General features: G+C 33.7%; 1 protein-coding gene and 1 pseudogene across 1 annotated transcript in view; one reads left to right on the top strand and one right to left on the bottom strand.

Moving 5' to 3' along the window:
- LOC111740706 overlaps positions 1–7344 on the bottom strand; it is a 9588-nt pseudogene extending 2244 nt beyond the window's left edge.
- The window catches only part of COL25A1 (collagen type XXV alpha 1 chain), a 422098-nt gene that overhangs the window by 24600 nt on the left and 381708 nt on the right, over positions 1–15790 (top strand). The window lies entirely within an intron of this gene.

Here is a 15790-nt window from a genome sequence, read left to right on the forward strand (position 1 = left end):
GGCTGGTCTGCAGAAAACATTTTATAGACTGTCTTTTATATTATTTGCTTTTATACACATTTTGCTTTTCAAGAACTCATAGTTTGCTTCTAATTATAGGAGAGCTATATTTTTTAAAAATCATAAAGTTACCTTCTTAATGGCTAAATACTAAATCAGTTGTATTCTTTGGTCCTTGACTATGAAAATCTTATGGCCATAATTAAGGAGGAATTTAAAATTGAATATTAAACACTTGTAACGAATTGGAGGATTAGTTTACTTTCTTAAAAAAATCATTTGTTGAGAGAATTCTTCAAGGAAAATGAACATCATGTCCAAATCACCTAAGTCTTCATGAAAAGAACTGATGCTGGAAGATGTTCTGTGGAGACACTATTCTCATTTTAAATACAGCATTAACAGAAGGCAATTTTTCACCATTTGCCAGACATAAATACTTAGTGTAGTAGATAGTAAATTTTCATAAGAAATGCATTTATCATATATTTGGCAGTATATTTAGTTCTTCAGAATACTGTAGGAGCCGATAAATAGCCATTCAGCTCTACAAATATAACTTTCATAGGAAAAACATTCAAAATATTTCTCATGAAATTATAGAACAAAATTCAATAACAATTAGTAGTTTAAAGCATCCAGCCTTTTTCTTGGATGAAACTGCCAGATATTTCTTATTTTAATATATTATTTCAACATGTGAAAAATGAATGCTAGACAGAGGGTATAATCATTGTACATTTAAAAAGCTACATAGTTGCATGCTGCTGACTAGTAGATTATACAATGTTTGAAATTATAAAGACCAAGTTCTATTATTGCGCTGCAGAGAAGTGGCCTGAATTGATATGCTAATTCAACTCAAGTTCATTGAAATAATAACACATATTACAATTCTAGAAAAGAGAAGGAATATTCACATGCAAGTCATGGTGTAACATAATAATAATAAAATGTATTAATTAGGCCAGAAAACCCTAAATATTGCACTGTAGAACAGAACCAGATACATAGAAATGATGTGTAATCTAAATTATCTGGAAGGTTCCCAAGGTATTTACTATTGAGTGAAATTTCTCTGTGATCTATGTGTTAATATTTTCAACAAACACTCTTGATTGTTTGAAGTGTGTGAAAACACAGGTTTTCCTGGGACATTGTTTGGACATTTACATGCAGGAAAAATCCAAGTTAGTTGCTAGATACTTCTAAAGGAGAAATTTTTTAAAATTCTATTTCAAAACTGAAGAAATCAGTAAAATTGTTCCCCTCCCCTGACCCCGCTCTGCTTCTTGTCTTTCAATCAGCTTAATTACTTGAAGCAACTGCTTATAATCTTGGGCTTTTAGGAAAAGCTATAAATTGGTATGGATGTGTAGATGTTGATGGACAGGGATTTCCTGTCTGTTTGATTAAATACATTGATCATTGAAAAAACAGAAGTCCTAATCCTATTGAAGGTTTTGATCATCTCTTTCAGAAGCATAGATGGAGGGGTACCAAGAGAAGGTTCAGGGCAACATATAATGCCACATTAATAACGCTATTATGCCTGGAACAAAGTTAGGTCATAGTTCTGCTGTGTGATGCACAGTTTGAACCATGCCTACAGTATTTTGTTTAGTTTTAAAGGAAATATTGACAAACTAAAGAAGTTCTAGAGGACAGCAATGGGATGAAGGGCATCTAGAATTTATCTTGTAAGAACGACAGGAGAAGAAAATGGGAACATTTAGCTTGAAGAAGACAAGAACTAGAGATTGTGGTGGTGTTGTTAAGGAAAGCAGAGTGGTTGTCTTCAGATGTGTGGCGTACCATTTCTACTTAGCACTATAGGGCAGAACTTGGATCCATGTGTGGAAGTTAACAGGGAACAAGTTTACGCCACTGGCCACTGGCCACCCCCACCCCTCAACAAGATTGTTTAAAAATGTCTTCCTTTTGATGCAGTTACTCTTCATCATTGAGGGAGTTCAAGAATTAGAATACAAATAGTTAAGTGCCTACTATATGTCTAGCACTGTGGTAGCTATACAAAATAATATGGTGTAATCTTTATCCTTGAGAGCTTATCATGTAGTAAGAAGAGACACATGTTATAAGAATAATTAAATATTATCAATTCTATGAAAGCAGTATATATGGCAGAGAAGAATGAGCTAGGGAAGACTTTGTAGAAGAGATTGTCTTTCACACTGAACAATGCATACGTGCTTGCCCAGTGGAGGGAGGTTGAGAGAAAGGAAAACAATCGCATGACTTCCTGTCAAAGGCGTTGTAGAAAGGCTTTTTGTCACTTTGGTGTCTGGGTGGTGGGTGCATAACCCCGAGGGTCTGTTATAATTCTATAACTCCACCAAGTGATTGCCTTTCTAAAAAAACTTGGCAGAGAGAAACCTAACATTGTACTCTATTCTTGATATTGCCTGGAGTTAAATAGAAATTGTCACTTCTATTAATATTTCTTGTATAAAGAGTGAAGGAGACAGAATCATTAAAACTCATTGGGAAAATGCCTGTTGGCATTAAAGAGCGCTTGTTTCCAAGTGAAGACAGATTCCCTCTCCAATCCTCTCTTCTCTCTCAGGCGCCTGTGCACATTCTGTAGCTGACTACATTCTCTGTGTGGCAAGATACTACAAAGAGGGTCACTTACATCTCTGTCTCGCTTTGTGCCCAGACACACTAATCTTTTTGTTAGGCCATGGTTGGTCACCTCAGACTAACCTCTATGAGACCTCTGGGGAAAAGTGGCTTGAGATGAACTTTTTGTGACAGACAGCCATCAGTTCAAAGCCTATGCAGTGTTAGGGTTGAAGGGAACTATAATGGTCCATGAGAAGAGACTCACAGGGGGTCCTTTTTCAGAGCAAAAGGACAGATGGTTTTCTCCATTTGAGATCATACACAATACACAATGGATCTAGGACTTGCTCCCCAACCATGCTACATGCACGCATTCTTCATATGGGAACATACACTTTTTATAAACCCAGCGGGGGCACATTTACTCATTGCTACTGTTCTTTTCAGCTGTTTTGTTTATAGGCTAAGACGGCCCTTTTGTAGTGTGACAAAAAGGGAGCTTAGTAAAACATCGGCTCCATAAAGAGGGCCATTGTGTATACATGTACCTTCTGTGTAAAAACTAATTTTGTATTTTAAACACAATCAAAGGAAAGTTCAACAACTAATAACTCTGGGTCTCAATTATTTGTAGTAAGGTATAATCAATGATTTTTACTGTGTTAACAGACTGAAAATTCTCATAGAGAAAGTTAATCATTTGTGTATTATATAAGATGACATATACTATAATATACCTAGACAATTTGTGTTCTAACCATGTGTTCTGCACCAACCTACTTAAGTATCCATTATGCCAGTTTTACTTGCTGAATTTAGTAATTATTTTAGTGTTATATATAGGATCTGATTTTTCCATTAATATTTTAAAGAGCCTTAAGAACTTGAGTTTTTAAAGTTTAAATAAAAAAATATAACTTAAAAAATGTTTATTTCTCTGAATTCTTAAACTATTTGTTTTAACAAAAATTAATTGATGAGATAATTTTTAGCATTTTAAGTGATTACCTCTTTCTCCTAAGTGCCATATTTCCCACTTATTCAACAATATTAATATGAAATATGAAAGGATCCTTATTTGTATTCATTATATTGAAAACAATAGCATGCTTTCCATCATTGTCAACTAATCTGTGGAAATGATTTCTCTCTTTGTAAACCAGTCTAAAGCTAAAAGGAGTAGCTGTTAAATTATTAGAATCTTATTAAACTATTAGAATTTTACTTATTAAGATTCTTTTTATCTCTTTTTGTTATATCCAGAATTAGAAATTTGAGATGAAAGTAATCTGTACGCAGCAAATTAGGATATTTTCAATAATGAATCAGAAAAATAGATTTTGAATTGAGTTTTGATTATCAAGATTTTTTTTAAATAAAAAAATAAATAGAACATTTGATTGACAGGAAAATAAAAGATGCTTTGAAAAATTTGGAATCGTACTTTGTATGTACAAAGAAACATAACATGATACATGGTTGATTTTTAAAGTAAGTGTACTGGCTGTATGTGCCATGAATTCAGAGGAAAGAGGATTCAGGTTTATGTATCAGGTAATCTGCTTTTTGCCAGATAAAGAAGAAATGCCCTTTAAAAGTCCTTTTTATAGGTTTTTTTACAGTTTATAATTGATCTCACATTAATTATGTCATTTAATTTCTGTAGCAACCTGCATAGCAAGTATGACAGGCATTACTATCACAATTTGCATATAAGATGGACAGAGGAGAGGGGGGTTCGGGAGCTGGGAGGATGGGGTGAAGGGTTAAAGAAGTACAAATTAATAGCTGATGAATGGTCATGCGGATGGGAAGCATGGCATAGGGAATGCAGTTAGCATTAATATGGTGGCTAGGTGGAGGACCAGGGGAGAGAGGGAGCAATTGGGATTATTTTATGAACTATATAGATGTCTAACTAATGTACTGTATATGTGAAACTAATTTAAATAAATAAAAAAAATAAAATGGGGATAACGGTTAAAAAAAAAAAAAACTGACCCAGAGGCAATGCCACTTGCCCAAGGGTTGTTAGCCTTTATTTTTCTAGATATTAGGATGGGTCTTCTGCTGATTCACAGAATGATTATTTCCTTATAATAGGATTGCTGATACACTGAGAAAGATGTTCTTTAGAACTTTTGATAATATTGGAAACTGTTGGGTCAAATATAATTGCTTTCAGTCAACTAATTATATCTCATCAGAAGTTATCATCACATGAAAACATTATTTTGAAAACTTGGAATTTTATTGTCTCTTGGCAAGCAAGAAATGCAAAGGTTACATAATTTTCTGTGTATTAATGATATTCAATGGCCCAATTTGCTAATGTAGTTTAGTGCCACTTTGCTCCTTCTACAGGGCTATATAGGGCTCTGCATGGCACTTAGCTAATTTGAGCTAAATTAAACATTTCAATTATTGGCATCTAATTTAATAAAAAATTGGGGGTTTACTTCTTATGTAATGAATTCATTTTTAGTTTAAAAATGTCATTATCTTTTATTGGAAGACTTTTGTTTAGTAAATCTGACAATTACTATAATATTGGACTTGTGCAAATTGAGACTCTGGTAAGCAGGAAGTACTTTAATGGGCAGATGGGTATTGGGGTGTTACTGAGAAAGTAATCCTACACGTGGCATCTGATCTCTCTCTATCCTCTTTTTCATAAGTTCAGATATTTTCCTTGTCCTCTCCTGTCTTCCCTCCCCCCCGTTAGGCATATATTGGGGACATTTCTAAAATGCAAATCTCTTTTAAATATTGTATCACATGTTTACTTAACAAATATTTATTGAGTTACCTGCTATGTGCCAGGCATTGGTATAGGTAGTGAAGATACAACGATAAATAAGATAACCATCTGATGTAAGTAGAGCAGTTTTAGAAGCTTCTGGGGTAAAGGTAACATGCTGTATCTTGGTAGAGATTCTGTTTACAGAGGTACACGGCTTTGTTAAAGCTAGAGTTCAATATTTATTTTTAGTTTTTTCTTTTTGTTGTAAAATTTACATATAATGACATGCACAAGTCTTAAATATAAATTTGCTGAATTTTGACAGATGCATTATCATCACAACTCTGCCTTCTTCCCTTGTCAGCAGGCAACCTTGCTTCCTACTTCACTGAGAAAATAGAAGCCATTAGACTAGACCCTTTCCTCGACTTATAAATATATCTGCAGTCACATCTGTCATTTCTTCCTTTTTTTCTGTTATCGCATGCAACATGTCCGTACTCTTATCTGAGGCCAATTTTTGCCCCTGCTTTTTTTAAAATTTATTTTTCAATTACAGTTGACATACAATATTATATTAGTTTCAGGTGTACAACCTAGTGGTTAGGCATTTATATAACTTGTGAAATCACCTCAATAAGTCTAGTACCCTTCTGACACCATACATAGTTATTACGATATTATCAACTATATTCTCTATGCTGTACTTACATCTCTATGACTTTTTATAACTGCTTATTTGTACTTCTTCCTTCACCTTTTTCGCCCTTACTCCATCCCTGCTTGCATCTGGTGACCATCAATTTGTTCTCTGTATCTATGAATTTGTTTCTGTTTTGTTTGTTTATAAAATGCAAATCTTATATCATGCTTAAATACCTTCATCATTCCCATTGCTTTGAGGATGGAGTCCACTTGACACAGTGCTTAGCATCCAGCTCCAGGCAGCCTTCATTCCCTCAGACAGGCTTGGTTCCTACTTTGCGTCTTTGCTTCCTCTGCCAGGAATTTTCTCCACTCTCATTCTCTGCCCAGTAAATGCCTACCCATTCTTTAAGGTGGGCTCAAATAGTTAGACTCGCTCAAATAGTTAGAAGTTCCATGAGGGCTTGATATTTATAGTAATACCTCTTTGTATCTCAGTTATTTATTTCTGTCTTGTACAGTGCCTCCCTCATAGTAATATTCTATATACATTTGATGGAAAACTTCTGCTCTCAAAGAATTTCATGCAGAGTTGGGAAAAAATACAAATATCAATGAACCCATATTATAAAGATTATTTGGTTAATCCTAGATAATGCTCTCACAATTCCCTCTGTTTCTGTATCTTTTAAATAATGGAGTTGGGTTAAATAATTTCCAAAGTATATTCTTGCTTTAAAATTTGGACATTTAAGGGCAGTAACGATTTGGTGTATTTTAATAATGGTATGTAAAAAGCAGTAGTTCATTTGCATAGTGTTGCCCACATTAATGAAAACCTTCATCCCCCTCCATGATTTTATTGTGATATAGCTGGAAAGAGACTCCTTGATATTTAACTTTTAAAAAATTTACAGAAATACACTGCATGCCAAGTTGAGAATTTCCTGAAAAAAGAAATAAAAACACTAATAGAATTTTGAGAGGATTTGGGATCCCCCCACCCCCCACCATTAATTCTTTGAAAAGTTTAACATGATTGCTGTAAAAGCTATATACTTTCTCCCCAGGTTCTCAGTCCCATCTTAAAATTGGAGTAAAAAGTAACTCATTAGTATGAAAAATAACTATGGTACCCAGAGTTGAAGATTTTTTTATATAAAGAACTCCCTTGAAAGGTGCTGGTCAAATTTCTTTTCTGCATAGTTCATAGCATGTAACTAGTACTCAGTAATATTTAATATAATGAATTACAGAGGCTTTGAAAATTTAGGCCTCTGAAGACTAAATCCAAGATGGTAGATGGGATTTTCACATTACTGTGAAGACAAGGTAGCAGTTGACATAGCAGTCTCCTGGGGGTGCTTCATCGCGTAAGTGAAAGAGCTATACTGACCTAATTTATTTTAGCAAGGGAAAGACTTCTCTTTAATAGCCACTTATTTAAAACCAAAGAAAAAAGATTAGAGGAAATGATATCATTTTCAACTAGGTAAAATAGAATATAGTACACTATAAAATTTGGTATTTTCTCTACCAACTTCCTTTAACAGCCAACATTATTTTATGTGACTTCTTAAATTTACATTTTAGCTTGGTTTTTCTGTTACTAGGAATTTTACATTTAAATGTTTTTGAGTAAAAATAATAATAATAAAAAAATAGCACTGTATTCTAAATCAATACAAAAAGAATGTTGGTTATTTTTCACTGAGGCAGCATTGGTGTAGCCAGCAGGAGGAGCTCAGGCTTTGGGACCAGATAGAGCTGGCCCTAATTATGGCTCAGCTGCTTACCAACTGCAAATTACTTAAATCCTTCCAGCCTCAGTTTCCTCATCCATAAAATAGAAATATTAATATCTTTTAAGAATTAGAAACAATGTAGAGCAGGCTTCTAACATAATGCTGGCATAATAGGAGGAGATTCAGTAAATGGAATATAATAATTGTGCTGGCTAAGTGTTAGATAATTATAATCTTTAAATTTTTGTCTAAAGAGTTACGTGTCATAGATTTTTTTTAGTGCCTAATATAGGGCCTGACACATGGCAGAATCTTATAAATATTTACTGAATAAATGAATTAGTATAATTTTGTACAAAAAGACTTGGTCACATATACTATTAATGTCATGTAGCATAAATATGAGATAAGGATAATTGAAGAAAAACTTAGGATTGGAGAAGTGGCCTAAAATTCCTGAGCTGTCATATAGCAGTGCTGGACCGCATCTTCCAGGGGCTGCTCCAGGAGCAGGACCTGCCCCTCAGGCTTTATATTTATGGGGTGGGTGGAGGGGCAGCGACAGTGAGGTAACCTTGAAGGAGGGAACCAGGGAAGCCTCCTGGTTTATGGAGGTGTTCTCCTTAGAAAGGAGGAGACTTCGGATCTCAGAGGCTGGGCAGTGTGTCCTTCTGTTGAACCAGCTCATACCTGTGGGGCCAACTTTTTCCTAAGCTTGGGACATCTGCATTTGTCTTCATGAGCAGTGGAAGTATTCTTATCTAGCAAATATCCTTTATAGTTCATACATGTTAGGTTATCATAATTGGTCTGTAATGTTTTTCTGTTTCATAAATAGCAGTGTTAAATTTGTGCACATCTTTGGCTCCAGACATTTCATTTTAGAATATTTTGTTATTTTTGAATAGGTTAGACAAGTTAATTGTACAAGAATAAAAAAGGTAAAAGAAGTCTTTTTCCCCACCCCATCCCTAACCTAAACTACTCATCTGTCCAGAAGAAATCACAGTAACGTATTTATTTTGTATCTTTCTAGAGGTGGACTGTGCATGCAAGTATATTATGTTCCAAATGCTTTATAAACTTGGACAGTGGTCACCACTTTTGTATAAGCATTGTGATTAAGTGCATAAATACTTTTCTTAATTATAAGTCTTTTTGAAAAGAAAACAAAATGAAGAAAGAAAGACAATGCTCAAATAATTGCAGACATACTTTGGTCACCCAAATCATTTAATAGGTCTGCTGTTAACCTGTGGTGAAAATAATTGTGTTTTCTTAAAACAACATTCTCTTTATATATATTGTAGATAGTCACACCTTTTAAGTTTTAGATGTCTCCCAAATAATTTCTCCTGCAGTGCACAGTTTTTCCATGCTACTGAAATGATCTTGATGAGTGAAAGTCAAAAGTAAGAAAAGACAATATGGGCTGAATCTAAACCTCAGACAAAGTCATATTTGATTAAAGGTCTTTTAGGCTGTTTTATACTGAGTTATCCATAAGAGAGATATACAAAGTCTAACTGAATAAAGAAAAAAATTGAAGAGTTAAAAATTTTTGTTTAATTATTCTGCTCAAAATTTGCAATAGAATTTTGTTTAGTTTAATCAGGGACATGGAACGTTTTCTTTTAATTCGGTTGTTTTCTAGTTTCTGTAATTTTTTTCTTTCTTAGATCAGTTGAATAGGAAAGAACATTTCATGTCTTGACTGTAAAATTTTTTTGTTCACTGTGAGCTTGGAAGACATTTATTCAAATAACAAGTAAGTACGAGATTTCACCTGATTTATTTGGCCTTATTTTGTCAGTTATAGGAATAAGAATTTGTCACTAGTTGTGCTAGATGAATAGTGTTTCTAGCAATATATTTGGAAAGGTGACTAAATTGAACATTTTTTTCTTTTTCTTTAAAAATTTATTTATTTAAATTAGTTTCAAGCATACAGTACATTGGTTAGACATCTATATAGTTCATAAAAAGATCCCCCACTTTGTTCCCTCCCTCCCCTGGCCCTCCACCTAGCCATCATATTAATGCTAACTGCATTCCCTATGCCATGCTCCCCATCCCTGTGACCTTCTATCAACTACTAATTTGACTTCTTTAACCTTTTACCCCTTTCTCCCAGCTCCCCAACTCCCCTCCACTCTGTCTGTCACTAAATTGACCATCTTTAACAAACCCACACACACACGCAAAACTCTGTAGACTTTTCTCATCTGGTTTTAAGAGCTATAGCTCAGCATTTGGGTTCATTAGCTTCTACACCATGTGATTTAGGATGATCTCAGATTCATGTGATGCAATTTAATCTAATTAAGACGGTGCAGAATAAACTTGGAGTGCAATAGTGAAGGCTGTCAGAGGACTCCCAAAAGGCTGACAGTACAAAAGTTATGGGTTGAGTTTATAACTATAATTGCTACTTGGTTTTTGCTTAAAAGGAACATGTAATTCAACTGTACAGAAAAAGATTTGTATCCACATTTTTTTATGTCATTTTTTTTTCAAGATTAGGAATAATCTTTATCCTCTCTTCCTACAGTGAATAAATACTTTTTTAGATGGTAGTGGATATAAACATTATGCATCAAGGATGTCATGCTGACTGGTTAGGAGGCAAACATTTATTTATGAAAGCCAGTCCTAGATTATTAGTGCATTGTCCCCTGGCCTCCATATTTTGATGTGTTTAATGCCAATAACATAAACAATCTATAAAGTATATTTTAGGGTCAATGGGGCCTTTTTGGGATACTGGAAGTTACACTGCTTAAAGCATAAGCTTCATCTTGGTATTCTCCATTAAACCACTCTATTGTCATGTGAGGATTTCTGAAGGTCATTCATTTTCACCTTATTTCCAGAGGATAACTGTGGCTTGTCTACTTCTTTAGCTGCTCATCCATAGCTTTCTAAGCAAATAATAAATAGCCGATATTCATTATACTGAATACCAAGCATTGTTTTAAGTCCTTTTCATGTATCATTTCGGTTAATCCTTACAACACCCTATTTACTCTCTTTTATGGATGGAATAAATGAGCCCCAAAGAAGTTAAATAACTTTCACAGATATATAACTTTTAAAGTAGAGGTTAGCTCTGTCTTATTCCAGAATCCAGACTCCTACCTGTTACACCTACTCTCCTGCAGAGAAGACAAGACCCTATTTAAAAAAATCTTTAACAAAAGAAACATTTGGAGGTAGTTATTAGCAGGAAGGATGAGCAGAGAGTGGAAAAGTACGTGGGAGAAGAGAAGAACTGTGGAAAAGCGTTCTATTAATATGAGAGGAACCTAGAGAATGGTGTATGTGCTGATATGGCTGATGTGTTTCTGTTGCTTTAAACAAGAGTACCAGTTAAATTGTATATCATTTAATTCTTTTTTTAGGTTGACTTTCTGAATGCTTTTCCTCCTAATATTGCTTGTTTTTAATAACCATTTAGCGGGTAGATAATCAGAAAAAGCAGATCAAATATTCTGAAAGTAAAATTTAGGAAGGTCTTACGGTATGTAGCATTGGGCTATAACAATGGTTATTCTGGAGAAGAATCTGGACATTGGTATTCTGAAATTATTATTTCTTTAATTCTTTATGTAGTTTAAGTGGCATAAAAATACAAACATGTCTTGCTCCTCTTTAGTACATACTGTTATCACATCAAGAAAATACATGCAAGAATGTGTGTTTATTATCTTAATTATAAGTTCATTTTACTGAAAAAAGTATAAGGAAAATTTCACTGTTAATTGAAAAATATTAACGAGAAAGCATAGTCTGTTTAAAGAAAGCAGTGCTATTGAAATTGTCGCTTGGCCTCCAGCTCAGAGTATTATTGCAGATACAATCATTAGTCCAAAGTTTTAGCCCATGTTGAACACTTTGCAGTGTCTCAAGTCTCTGACTTTAATAGATAGGTTAATAGATTAGAGTAGGAGAGTTGAACCAATTTAGCTCATGGTTTGCCCTGAAAACTTGAGGATTTTCTAATTAAATACTGGATGATCAGTGAGCTTTGCTCAGCTTACTAAATCATGAATTTTTCCATCTCAGTGACATGGTTAAAATTGAAAATGTCACAATGTCTAAATAAGAACATGATTCATGGACTTGAACTTGAACTTGCTTTCAAATTTCTTTATTAAAAAACCAGACATTTAAAATAGATTAACCAGAAATTATGGTGTATTAACCTGCCGTTTAGCAAGATTGTGTTTCTAAGATGGAAGACATTTACTTTTTTCAACAAAGTGATGTTGGTCTTTATAAAATATAATAAAATTAATTACCCAATAACAGAAGTAAAAGCGACATGGTCCAAAATAACAGAAGTCAGAACTCATTAGTGTTAATGAGTGGGATTGTTGAAGATGTTTGCGAATCTGGTCCTGCCAATAATACCACATGTTGCTGGATTTCATTTGAAATCTCCTTAGAGGCATTTGACCAGCAGGCCTGATACCTAGTTGGGCATCTCAAACTTGAAATGACTTAGACTGAATTTATCATTCTCCTTTCTCCATCTAATTTGCTCCTCCCTTTGTACCTCTCTTGGTGAATGGTGGTCATTGTCCAAACTAGACGCTTGAGAACTATCCTTGACTTCCCCTACACTCCCTATAATTTTCATTCACCAAGTCCCATCTCTTCTCCTCCTAAAGTCCTCAGGTCTATCTGCTTTTTTCTGATCCTTCTGTTACTACTGTAGTGTTGCCCACCAATATCTTTCCATCTTCGGGATGGTAACAGCCTACAGACTGGTTTCACCTATTTTATGGTTGCTCTTCTCTAAGTCTGTTTTCCACACAGCAGCCAGAACGCTCCTTCTAAAATAAAATCTGGTAAATTCTGAAGCAAATTTAAACCCGTGAGCACAGATCACAAGGCCTTGACAGGGCCTCTAGAAGACTTCCCAGCTTCTTCTCTTCCCTCCTGGTTGCGCTGTAGCCGTATTGCACCATTTCCTCTTCTCTCCTGTTGCATGCTCTTTACAACCTCTGGATCTTCACCCTCCTCAGCCTTCAGTCCCAGCTTAAACTTCTCTTCCATCCTGAAGCTTAAGATCTCCTGCTTCTGTGCTTCTGTCTGGATTCTGTAGAACTCAGTACTTTAAAAAACTTGTACTTATAATTCTTTTTTGTTATTTCTTATTAGGTGTTTTGTTCCATTAGACTCTAAGGTACATGTAGGAAGGGACTCTTTCTTGCCCATCATTGTATGCCAAGAATTTTTCATGGTGCTTGGGCCACAGGAGATGTTTAACAACTATTTATTTAATGAATGAATGATTGAGGTGTGCTTTTTTTTTTTTCTGGTGGACCACAGTATCTCTTATGTTACTCTGCAAAATATGTTCTCAAGGTGGCATTCTCAAAGAAGAGAATTTAGAAAATGTAACTAGTAGAGTGCTTAAGCCTCAGTGAAAATGAGTTAGGAATCTAGTATAAAATTCCAGAGGCAGAGAGGGCTTTGTTTAAAACAATGTTCAGATTATCAATCTATCCATTAACCTCATACCAATTTCTAGTGGAACAGAGGCTATAGTTTTCCACAGTAATGGATTATGGGAACTAACAAACTTCAAGTTAGACAGTTCTTTCTAATACCTAACCTAAACTTGTCTTTGCTATAATATAAACTCATTTCCGATCTGTACACGTATTTATGTTATTATACATATTATATACATACTTATGTTATTACCAAGTTTTTCTGTTTTCCTCTACTATCTAAGGTTTTTTTCTCTCTTTCATATCAATCCTATTTTTTGATCTTTTATTTATTTTTATTGCTTGTATTTTAATCTTTCTGAGTATGCCACCCTTGAAGTCATAAACCAGGATAATCAATACCTGATTAGTACTGAATACAGTGAAAGGATCACTACTCTTTAAAGGCTTGCCATTGTGCTCTTTTGAAATATAGCTCCAGCAGATTTCCATATGATATATTGGAAATGCTTTAATAATCTGTGATTTAAAATATTATTGCCCTTAGACAAAAAGTTTCGAATGGCCAGATTGCCAGAAAATCATTCCTTCTAACAAAATACTATTGAACATTAAGAACTTAAAACCACCTGTGTGAGCCATGGAGCTGTTAATATGCATCCCTATTTCAGTGTTTTGTCCACATTGGACTTAATTATGACCCTTTTGTCACAGAAACTCTAAAGGAAAGAATATGTACTTTACAAATTGTATGACACTTTTTTTCTGTAATCAGTATCTTTGCTAATGACCTGAGAGGAATGGCTCTTCCAGGCCTGCAGTGGTTATAATATATAACATGATGCTCTAGATGCTCTATTATGTAGTATAATCCTTTTTTTTTTTTTTCAACAAGCGAACTTGGTTATGGCTAAGATGGGAGAGTTTTAGAGCTTGCATTAAATCATGCATTTAAGAATATAGTAGGTAAATGTATGAGATAATAGGGAAATGCTCTGAAAATGTATAGATTGGAAATCAAGGTCGTGTTGACCGTAAGGCATGTCCTCTTACTGCTTATTCTTATACTGAGCAAAAGTGTTTTATGATAAAAAGCAAAAGGGAAATAACATTGGCTAATGCTATTTTAAATTGCTATATATCAGAATATTAAATGACTATACTATTATTACCTCAGTCATGATTTGCCATGAGAGCACTTTGACAGATGCTTAACGGAGATGCTTATGTGGGCAAATGCTGCCTGTTAAGAGGGAGACACAATTTCTTTATATTTATAAAGTTGATTTCAGTTCAAGAAGTATTTATTTAGCACTTTGTAGTGTGTCTAGCATATACTGTGTACTGTGAGGAATTCTAGTAAAAATTTTTTTTCTTCTGATGAGAACTTTTAAGATCTATTCTCTCAGCAACTTTCAATTATACAATATAGTGTTGTTAACTATAGTCACCATCTGGTTTTATATTTTTAAACTAGTTTGTCCAGTGGTTCAATCACAGATGATCCTCAGATCCTACTTTAATGAATGCTGCTTTATTTTTCCTTTTCTCTCCCTAACAAAGCATTCCTGACAGCCACCCATACTGATTTCTTCCTCGGACTCTAGAGTAGCATAATGACATCTCTGATGTAGTCCTCAATAGTTTATCTTCTTGCATTGTTCTTTATTTCATTTGATTAGATCTCAGTTCTGAACTAGATTAAACACTCTACGGAGGAATCCTATATCTTAAATGATGGTATATAAATGTATAATAAATATTAAATAATATTGGCATGAGGAATGCTATTTTTGACTTTAAGACATTACAGATAATAAATATCAAAGAAATATAATACTTTAAAATACTATAATTTTAAATAAGGGCTGCTTAAACATTTTTATGGTTTTCATTATCTTCCAGTTTTCAGAGAAATTTTCCTTAGTTGCTTTATTTTTAAAATGATACTAGTTATAACAATAATTTGTGTCATTCTTTATAATTTACAGATTATATTTAGATATATAAGTAAATTGGGTTAGCACTTGTATTTAAACTAAAATTGGAAAATCTTTTACTTTTAGCATTGATTCCTGCCCTCTCCCTCCCCCATTATAGAGGTAATATAAGCTTGTTGGGGGAAACTATAGAATATAAGAACTTATAGAAAAGATAGGTAATGACTTAATGTTTAAACATGTTTCCTTTTTTAAATAAATGTTAAATATGTTTTATATAATTGAGAGTATATACTGTAAATAAGATTTTATTTTTTTCACTTAACATTATTCAATAAGTATTCAATAAACATTTCCCATGTTATTAAAAATCTTTATAAATGTCATTCTCAATATTTACATGGTAAAGATATATCTACATTGTTTTTCATATAATCCACCATTTAAAAAATAGAATGCTTCTAGGTAAGACTTTTAGAGGGGATAAGATATTTAAAAGCAATGTTGGTTACTTGTATAAGTAGAAATATTTACTTCCTGTTTAAGTTCTGAAAACTTAGTATTACTTCCCATTTTACCAAATTCTTTTAATTCGATTCAACTTTTTTTTTTTTACCCTGTTCACTTTGCTATGTAGCTCTCTTCGAATTAAGGAATCAATTTATGAAA

Source organism: Pteropus vampyrus, unplaced genomic scaffold (assembly GCF_000151845.1).
Source record: "Pteropus vampyrus isolate Shadow unplaced genomic scaffold, Pvam_2.0 Scaffold67, whole genome shotgun sequence".
NCBI classification, from domain to species: domain Eukaryota; kingdom Metazoa; phylum Chordata; class Mammalia; order Chiroptera; family Pteropodidae; genus Pteropus; species Pteropus vampyrus.